Below are 9,164 nucleotides of genomic sequence, written 5' to 3' on the forward strand. Positions count from 1 at the left end.
GTTCAGGAAGATGATTTTTCCAAAACAAATAGGTGATTTCCTATGGGATCTACAGAAATTCAGTCATCATATGTGTTATAAAAAATGCCAATGCAGGTTTAAATCCAGGTAAATTCAAATACTTCCAGTTAAAAAATGTCAATACTTCCTTTTAGCTACTTGAGATTTCACAAGATCAGGGGATTCATACTTGCTTCTCTTAAACCTCTTAATTCACTTTAGATAACAGAAACAGTAAGTTCTACTCAACTCTATTCTTCAAGGTCTTAACAGAAAGACAGAAAAATATCCACCAATCTTCACAAAAGTTTCTCAGCAAAGACCATGACGACTCCTCATTTTCTTGTGAAAATGGTGTCAGGGGATGCTAGAAGTGAAACTTGCTTTTGCATCTGAAATGTGTATCATACTATTTGTTTTCAGTAGCCAGGACACTGCGTAGATCTAACGTCGCAGAGAATTTTGCATGAAACCTTTCCATTGCTATTTTTTATAAATCATTTTGGAGTTTGAGAGGCTAGGCAGCAAGCTATAAAGGTTGCATATTAAATGATTTCCTCATCATCCTAAGAAATAATCATACAAGATTTAAAAAATTCCTTTCCCCTTAATGCCCTCAGAAGTCTTGCACCACTCCCCACCTCACCCTCCTTGGGAAACTGGAGAGGCTGAGCTGCCAGGCTGATCTGAGGAAAAGTATTGTGATGTGACTTATAGCCTAGGCAGCATCACAATGTGCCCATCTGGGGACTCTGGAAACTGGGCAGTTTGGGGCTGGCAGTAATACTCCTTATAATCACGAAAAATGGAAACATCCTCAGGTAGAGAATAAGTAACTTTTAAAATATTGCTGCTCTTTCCTCCCTCTTTGGATATAGACTTAAAGACACTCAACATCTCTTGGTATTTGTTTTAGGTTACTAAATGATTTTTCAAATGCAACTATGTTAGGAGTTTGGGATAGAACAAAACCTTATGTGAAACATTTCCAAGTGGCATAACTAGAATGTCTCCCTACTCAAAATAGGCTATACGGTATCTTTTTTTCTCCATCAGCATGGACTGATGGATACCAATTCACCCTTAATGATCCTGAAATTTATTCACTGTAGAGAAATGAAGATCAAAAACATTGTATATGTGAAGATAATTAGGTATGAAACTCCAGATAAGCAACATTGTTTATTTTTGTTTAACACTCTAGGGGAAAAAATGACATTTTCCAGCAGTTTAAAATACTGTGATGTTTTAAGACAGAAAGGGCATGATAAGAGTGTGGACTTTCGAGTCAGGCTGTCTGGGTTGTACTCTTGGCTGTGCCACCACTAGAGCATGAGGCTGGGCAAGTGACATTACCTGTATGTACCTCAGACTCCCTATCTGTGAAATGGGAATAATAAGATTACCTCTGTTATCCTGTTATTACATGGATGTAATGAAATAATACATGTAAAATCTTTAACATCATGCCTGACATAAAGTAAATCCTCAACAAATGTTAATCAGCTACCTTGTCTGTATCATTCAAATCACGGCAGCAAGTTGTCAGCCTACCTCTTATAAATGTGCAGACCTGGTTGTTTTCAAATCAATACTGTTATACTTTAAAGTCTCTGACAATTTTTCAATCAGAAAGTGTTTGCTTCAAAGCAAATGATCAGAAACATTATTATAGAAGGTATAATTTTGAATTCTGGTTAAGCAATAAAATGAATAGTTAATATAAAATGGTATCAGATCAGATGTAAATAGCTATTATCTGGAGCATTTTACAAGCTAAAGAATATTAGAGACACTTAAGAGATCAGAGATGTTTTCAGTCTCCTAAATGAGACTATAAGCTGTTTTCATGTTGTGGTTAAATACTCCTCCTTTTGGTCACTGGAAGCAGTTCATCTTATCTGAACCCTAGTGTTCTCCTCTATTTTTCTTTTGGAAGCTATCAATGCAACTAACTCAGACACAGACACACACACACACACACACACACACTCTTTAATGTAACACGGTAATTCCTTTTCACGGAGAATTGATTTTTTAAATAATTTTTCAAAATAAAATAGAATATAAAATATTGTCTCATCATTGTAATGAAATGTTATCATGCTAGACTTTAAATTTATGGTGGCTTTTCTTTGAAATTCCTTAATCAGAGTACATCACTTCTAATAGCTCTCTATTGAATCTTCCTCAGAAACAAGGATGGAAGACTATAAAAAATGCCACGAGAGGCCGGGCACAGTGGCTCACGCCTGTAATCCCAGCACTTTGGAGGCCGCAGCAGGCAGATCGTGAGGTCAGGAGATCGAGACCATCTTGGCTAACACAGTGAAACCCCATCTCTACTAAAATTAGAAAAAATTAGCCAGGCATGGTGGCACGCACCTGTAGTCCCAGCTAGTGGGAAGGCTGAGGCAGCAGAATCATTTGAACCCGGGAGGCAGAGGTTGCAGTGAGCTGAGATTGCGCTGCTGCACTCCAACCTGGGCAACAGAACGAGACTCTGTCTCAGAAAAAAAAAAAAAAAAAATGTCACAACAGGCCTAGAAAAGCATTCATATGAGAGAATATTCAATAGATCAGGAATGATTCAGAGAGGGCGAGCAGATAAGGATATCAAGTTATCCCACCAATTTCCACCTAGTAGAGAGGAAAAAGCTAGTTGTTGTGAAGAAATGTGGAGGCTCTGAAATTTTCTTATCCTTGGAAACTAAAATATTAGCCTGCTACACTTTCTTGGATGCTGGTATAAGACATGAAAAGTCCTGGGTCAGAGACAAAAGAAAGTTTACTACTCACTTCAATAGCAGTATCCAAAGTATCAGCATTTTTCTATCAGTTACTGGAGACCCACTTCCCACAGGGAGAAGCAAAGAGAGCCGGAAAGCACCTAACTCCACAGTGGATTGTGCTATAGAAGAGGAATCCTAAGCTTAAGGAATGTCAACTTTTTATGAGCAGTAACTATGCTTCCCATTTGCTTTGGGGAAAAACATTATCTTTATTATACTGGACAGTAAACATGTCTGGCTTTTGCTCCACAGAAAGACATTATCTCTATCTTTCAAGGCTGTTCACTGTACAAACATCCTTGAACATTTATTTTGGAAGAAACGGTACAAAAACACTAGAGACCCATAGAGAACTGTCTTCTAACAGTCACCAATAATAGACTATTCTATGTCATCTTTTTTGTGCTCAGAATATGTGTGTGTTCTATATCAGTTTCAGCTATTTCTGAAAGGATGTCATGGAACCCAGAGGCTAACAAGAGTATGTAAAAGCCAGGGAACTATTCCTCAGTGTAAAGGAACACAGCTGCACTATTACCAATGAGAATGGGTGCTCTTTGTCCTATTAAAGATGACAGGCACTCCATTATGGCTGATGTTTGTAAGGAAAATAGCTGAAGAAAACATCTACCAAGAGGCCTTATCTTGACAGACATTCATTAAAAGTTATAGAGCCCACAATTCCCTTCTCTTTCCAACACGAAAAGTCTTATGAAGGCTCTGCAGTCTTTAACTCAAAAATAACAAAATATTCTATTCTGAGGAATTTTATTCTTTTGGAATGTTGATAGGTGTAATAAAGGAAATCGCTCCATGGCCAAGTGAAGTTAAAGAAATGCTAGGTTGAACAAAATTTAACAAGTATTTTTAATACAGGACTTCTCAAAGCCCTAAGCATATTAATATGCATTGTGAATCTTCAAGGAGGATATAGTACTTCCCAAACAAATTTGACCATAGATTCCTATTTCTCAGGACATCTCAAGGGGTAGAGTTCTATGGACAGCTTAGAAATGCCTCACTAGAGGACTGGCTCTCTCAGGGGGAATGGATGGTGGAAGACAAAAGTACTTCGGGAAGATACTGGCTGACTGGTCTGCCCTGCCTCTAGACAGAATTCCTGTGGATAGCAGCTAGCAGCGATGGATAACTTCCGGCTTCCTTGATTAAATGCTGGTGGTAATATCCATTATTGACTGAAATCTAAGGAGGATAAACGTGATAATTTTAAAATCTATGTATATTCTCACGCCCTAAGAAGCCCTAAGAAGACATCTTTCCCAATCCTCTCACTTTCAGATGAGGACTGAGGATACAAAGACATTAAGAGATTTGTCCCAAGTCACAAAGTTAGTCAGTGAAAGAAGTATGACTGGAATCCAGGTCTCATCAATTCCAGCTTATGTTCTTTTCACTAACAGCAAAAGTGGCCATTAATACTATCACTGATACTAAGAAGGGAAATCAGGCTTTGTTGTTGCTGATGTTGTTTCCTAAAGAGAATCAGGAAACTAAGAAATAAGCTCCAAAAATGCTCAAAAAAAAAAAAAAAAAAAAGGAATCATACCTCAGGATGGGTAGTGGCTTTCATGGAGAGAGCATGTGGGCATGGCTATGGCATTTCCTAAACATACAAAGCACCGTCCACAATAATTTTTCAAAGAGAGAATCATGTTTATGTGCGTAACAAGAGCATCTTCAATTTCACTACCCTGATAAGTTTTCCTGAGCCATGGATCTTCATGTCTCAAAGAGAGGACAGTTTCTCATTCAAAACAAAGATACAATTGCTTAGGCTTAAAATTAGATGCTTTGTCAGGGCTGATGCCACTGAAATTTGAGGCAATTCAATGTTAAGTTGTGATCTGAGAGGCTCTATGGCATATTGTGTATGCATAATAAAATATGGTGTTAGGAAAAGACTGAAAAATTTGAGCCCTGGAAAAAAATCAGTAGTCACATTCTTAAGGAGATATTATTAATGTATTTTTAATCCAAAAATTTCTAAACCATTTAAATGTTCCATTGTCTTTAGAATAACTCACTTCATGGGTACAGCCAGTCATTTGTAGATTTAATGAATAAGTTAACACATGCAAACTTTTTAGAACAGTAGCTGCAGGTGCCGAATACATAAAAGCAAGCAACTATTCCTTAGTAACACAGTTATAGCAGTGATATTTAGGTGCAAAGAAGTCAGTCCTGACAATACAAAACTTTTTACTTTAAACTTCCACTACATACGTGTATAGGAAAAAACTCCTATATGCTACTACTCACATCAATACTTTTAGCCTCCAAATGTGTGGGGTTTTCCTCACAATAATTCAGTTCTCCAGTGGACACTGACTGGTATCCTATAATTTAACTCAGTTCTGATATTACCTGAAGATAGCATTAGACCCCACAGGCTAAGGGCTCAGTCCCCAAGACTGCTTCCCCATCCCCCAATTTCACATGCCAATCATAAGTGGCAGGTTCCCATGTTATATTAGGATATATACCACTTCTGGGCCGGGCGCGGTGGCTCACGCCTATAATCCCAGCACTTTGGGAGGCCGAGGCGGGCGGATCACAAGGTCAGGAGATCGAGACCACGGTGAAACCCCGTCTCTACTAAAAATACAAAAAATTAGCCGGGCGCGGTTGTGGGCGCCTGTAGTCCCAGCTACTTGGGAGGCTGAGGCAGGAGAATGGCGGGAACCCGGGAGGCGGAGCTGCCGGGGGGCGGAGTCCGCCCAATGCACCCCAGCCCGGGGTAAAAGAGGAAACCCCCCCTCAAAAAAAAAAAAAAAAAAAAAAAAAAGATATATACCACTTCTGTCCAACTTGGCTACAAATCAAGGTTCCCATAACTCCTCCTCAGGTTTAATCATTTACTAGAATGGCCTACAGAGCTCAGGAAAAGCTTGCTTTCTAGATTACTAGTTTATTACAAAGGATATATTAAAGGATGCAAATAAATAGCCAGATGAAGAGATACATAGGGTAAGATCCAGAAGGGTCCTGAGTATAGAAGCTTCTGTACCTATGGAGCTTTGGGGTACACCCACCCCTACAGCAGGTGAATGTGTTCTTGTTCATCAACCTGGAAGGCCTCTGAACTCCATCCTTTTGGGTTTCTATAAAGGCATCATTACATAGGCCTGATTGATTAAATCATTAGCATTGGTAATTAAGTCAGTTTTCAGTTCTTCTCCACTCCCAAAAGGTCAAAGGTCCAGGTGGGGATGAAAATTCCAACCCTCTAGTCTAGACACACACACACACACACACACACACACACACACACACACACACACGTTTAAGTTTCCATAGCAACCAGCTCCCATCCTGCAGTTATCTAGGGGCTTTCCAAAAATTGCTTCATTAACATAAACCCAGGTGTGGTTGAAGGGGACATCTTATGAGTAACAAAAGACACTTTTTTCACCTTTATCTGGAGCTATTTCAGGAACTAAGAACAAAACCCAAATAAAATCAAAAATGATCCTATAGCTCTAATCACTGAGGAAATTACAAGAGTTTTAGAAGCTGTAAGCCAGGAACCATAATGACCTATATATATATATTTTTGTTATATCACAGTATAATAATATTTCTCATGTGAAAGTTACTTATCTATCCTTGACTCGCTCTGAACAATAATTCTAAGAATGAGACTCTCTGGTTATAGTTCATGTTGCCTTAACTCGGAGCCACAGACACATTATGATCTTTCATTAAGAAGTTTGCTTTTAGTCATAAAGTGCTTTTCAATTAAAGAGTAAGCTGTAAAACCAGCTCATGAAGGCACATGTGGGATATGAGTACACTAGTGGAAAAAGCACAAATCAATGCAATTTTGAAAGACTGAAAAAGTACATTATTAATCTTACTGAAATAACTGATGGGTTCCATTTAAAAATAAATACTCCTTTCCTATAGGATTAAGTAGTGAGTAAGCATGAGAACCCTGAAATTAGACTTGCCTAGGCCCAAATCACAACTCTTCTACTCACTGGTCATGTGACCTTTGGCTAGCTACTGGATTACAATGGGCCTCTGTTTTCTTATCTGTCAACAGAAAATAATACTGCCTGTGTAATAGATAGCTATAGTGAATAAATGAGACAATGCATATAAAGCTAGTACACATTGAGCATCCGAAATCAGGTGCTCCAAATTTTCGAACACTGACATGATGCTTATAGGAAATTCTCATTGGAGCATTTTAGACTTTTGAATTTGGGATGCTCAATGGGTAAGTAAGTATAGTGCAAATATTCAAAACTGAAATCCAAAACACTTCTGGTCCCAAGCATTTTGGAAAACAGATATTCAACCTGCATTTAGCACACAGTGTGTACCTCATAAGTGTTTATTCTTTATCATTTCCAAAGAAAATTTCACAAGTTAGTGGGATCAAACAATTCTGTCTTGGGGTGGTAAAATAAATAAGGTTGGTTTTAGAAGAATCTGATTCAAAGTTTTATAAAATCTTATTTTTAGGTTCTTGGTACAGTAGGGAGCAAAAAGGGGTGATTCCTTTCCTTCCTATCATAAGAGTAACAGCTGACACCTCTCCAACAAAAGCAAATTAACAAGAGAAAAGCATAACAAATTTATTTGATCATAGTTTTATGCGACACAGGAGCCTTCAGAATGAAGACCCAAACATATAGGGGCAACTATTCCTTTACTAGAATTTTTATTTTTGATTTAGGGTCTCACTCTGTAGCTCAGGGTGGAGTGCAATGTCCTGATCATACCTCACTGTAACCTGTAACTTCTGGGCTCAAGTGATGTTCCACTTCGGCCTCCCAAAATGCTGGGGTTATAGGTATGAGCCACCCGCTCTTGGCCCATTTTTATGCTTAGGTTCAATGAAGTATGGAAAGCTGTGTAGAAATATGATTGGACAAAAGGGGTATGATCCAGTGCTAATAGGCTGACTGGGGAAACCCAGCAAGGCCTGTCCAGATTTCTTCTTGGCCTTTCTATATGACATTCCTTCCTCCCAGGTATGGGGTAGGACCCCCCTAGAATGAGGGTCTTCATTTCTTTATGGCCAGCGGTTAGCAAGAAAGAGAAAGGGAAGGGAATGAGAAGATTAGAGTAAAATTTTTAGGCTTTCAGGCTGGTTTTGGGGAAAAGGTTCTGGTTTATATGGTCCGCCTCGGGCAAGAAGGATTCCAGTTTCTATGGCTTCCTTTAAGGGAGAATGAGAGTGAGAGACAGGAGGGCAGGAAAAAGCTAGACAGAGACTTTGCTTCTGAGGCTGCTTTTAAGTCCTTCACTTTGGGGTATCATTTTTAGCCCCAATAGACCACCCTCTCCTCTGGTACAAATTCAACTACCATTTTGGGGTAAAGTCCACATTTGACAACATTACCTCTCAGGCAACTTTTTGGGCAAAAGACATTTTCTAGGGAAGGTTTCATTTTTCCCTGTCTTAGCATTTTTAATGGCATAGAGTCAAGGATTTCAAAACTATTGCTTAAGGTAGCATTTATCTTGCAGGTATTAATTCAGAAAGTGCTAATGGTTGCAACAGTGTAAACAGCTGGAACTTAAAACAACAACGTTTTCTTTTAGCTCAGTTTCTTCCCACAAAGCTCAGAAATGGTCTGGGGAGCAGATGGGCACGGGATGGATAGAGAATGCAGCGTAAAATCCTGCTGGTGGTTTTGGTTTAGAATGTAGATTTTACTTGCACTCTTACCAGGCAGGATCAACTGAAATCAAATGTAAAACAAAACAAGAATAGCAGGTTGGTCTGAAAGAATAATCCCAGCATTGACATCATCAGGGTTTAAGCAGATACATATACATAATACATAAATTTAGTATGAATTATTTATGAGCTAAAGGGTTCAGGTTTTAGCGCCTGTAGAATAGTAAGAGTTATATTGAAAGTCAGAACCAATGCAAGAAATTGAGACATTTAAAAACTCATTATTTCAATATTTAATATCAGGTCCTGTGCAGGGTGTCAATAATAGACATAAAAGTGAATTAAGATACAGCCCTGCCCTGGAGAGGCTCCCAGACTCTGTAGTGAAGAAGCATGTAAAGAGACAAATGAGAGCATACCATGGTAAGTGCTGTGGTCACACAAGGAAGGGTTACACTTGCCTAGAAACTGTGGAGGCTTCATAGAGAAGGTGACTTTTAAATTATGCCTTCAGGCTGGGCCTGGTGGCTCATGCCTATAATCCCAGCATTTTGGGAGGCCAAGGCGGGTGGATCACCTGAGGTCAGCCTGGCCAACATGGTGAAAACCCATCCCTACTAAAAAAAAAAAAAAAAATTAGCTGGGCATGGTGGTGGGTACCTGTTAATCCCAGCTACTCAGGAGGATGAGGCAGGCAGAATTGCTTGAACCTGGAA

The sequence above is a fragment of the Papio anubis genome, chromosome 1 (genome assembly GCF_008728515.1).
Source record: "Papio anubis isolate 15944 chromosome 1, Panubis1.0, whole genome shotgun sequence".
Lineage (NCBI taxonomy): Eukaryota > Metazoa > Chordata > Mammalia > Primates > Cercopithecidae > Papio > Papio anubis.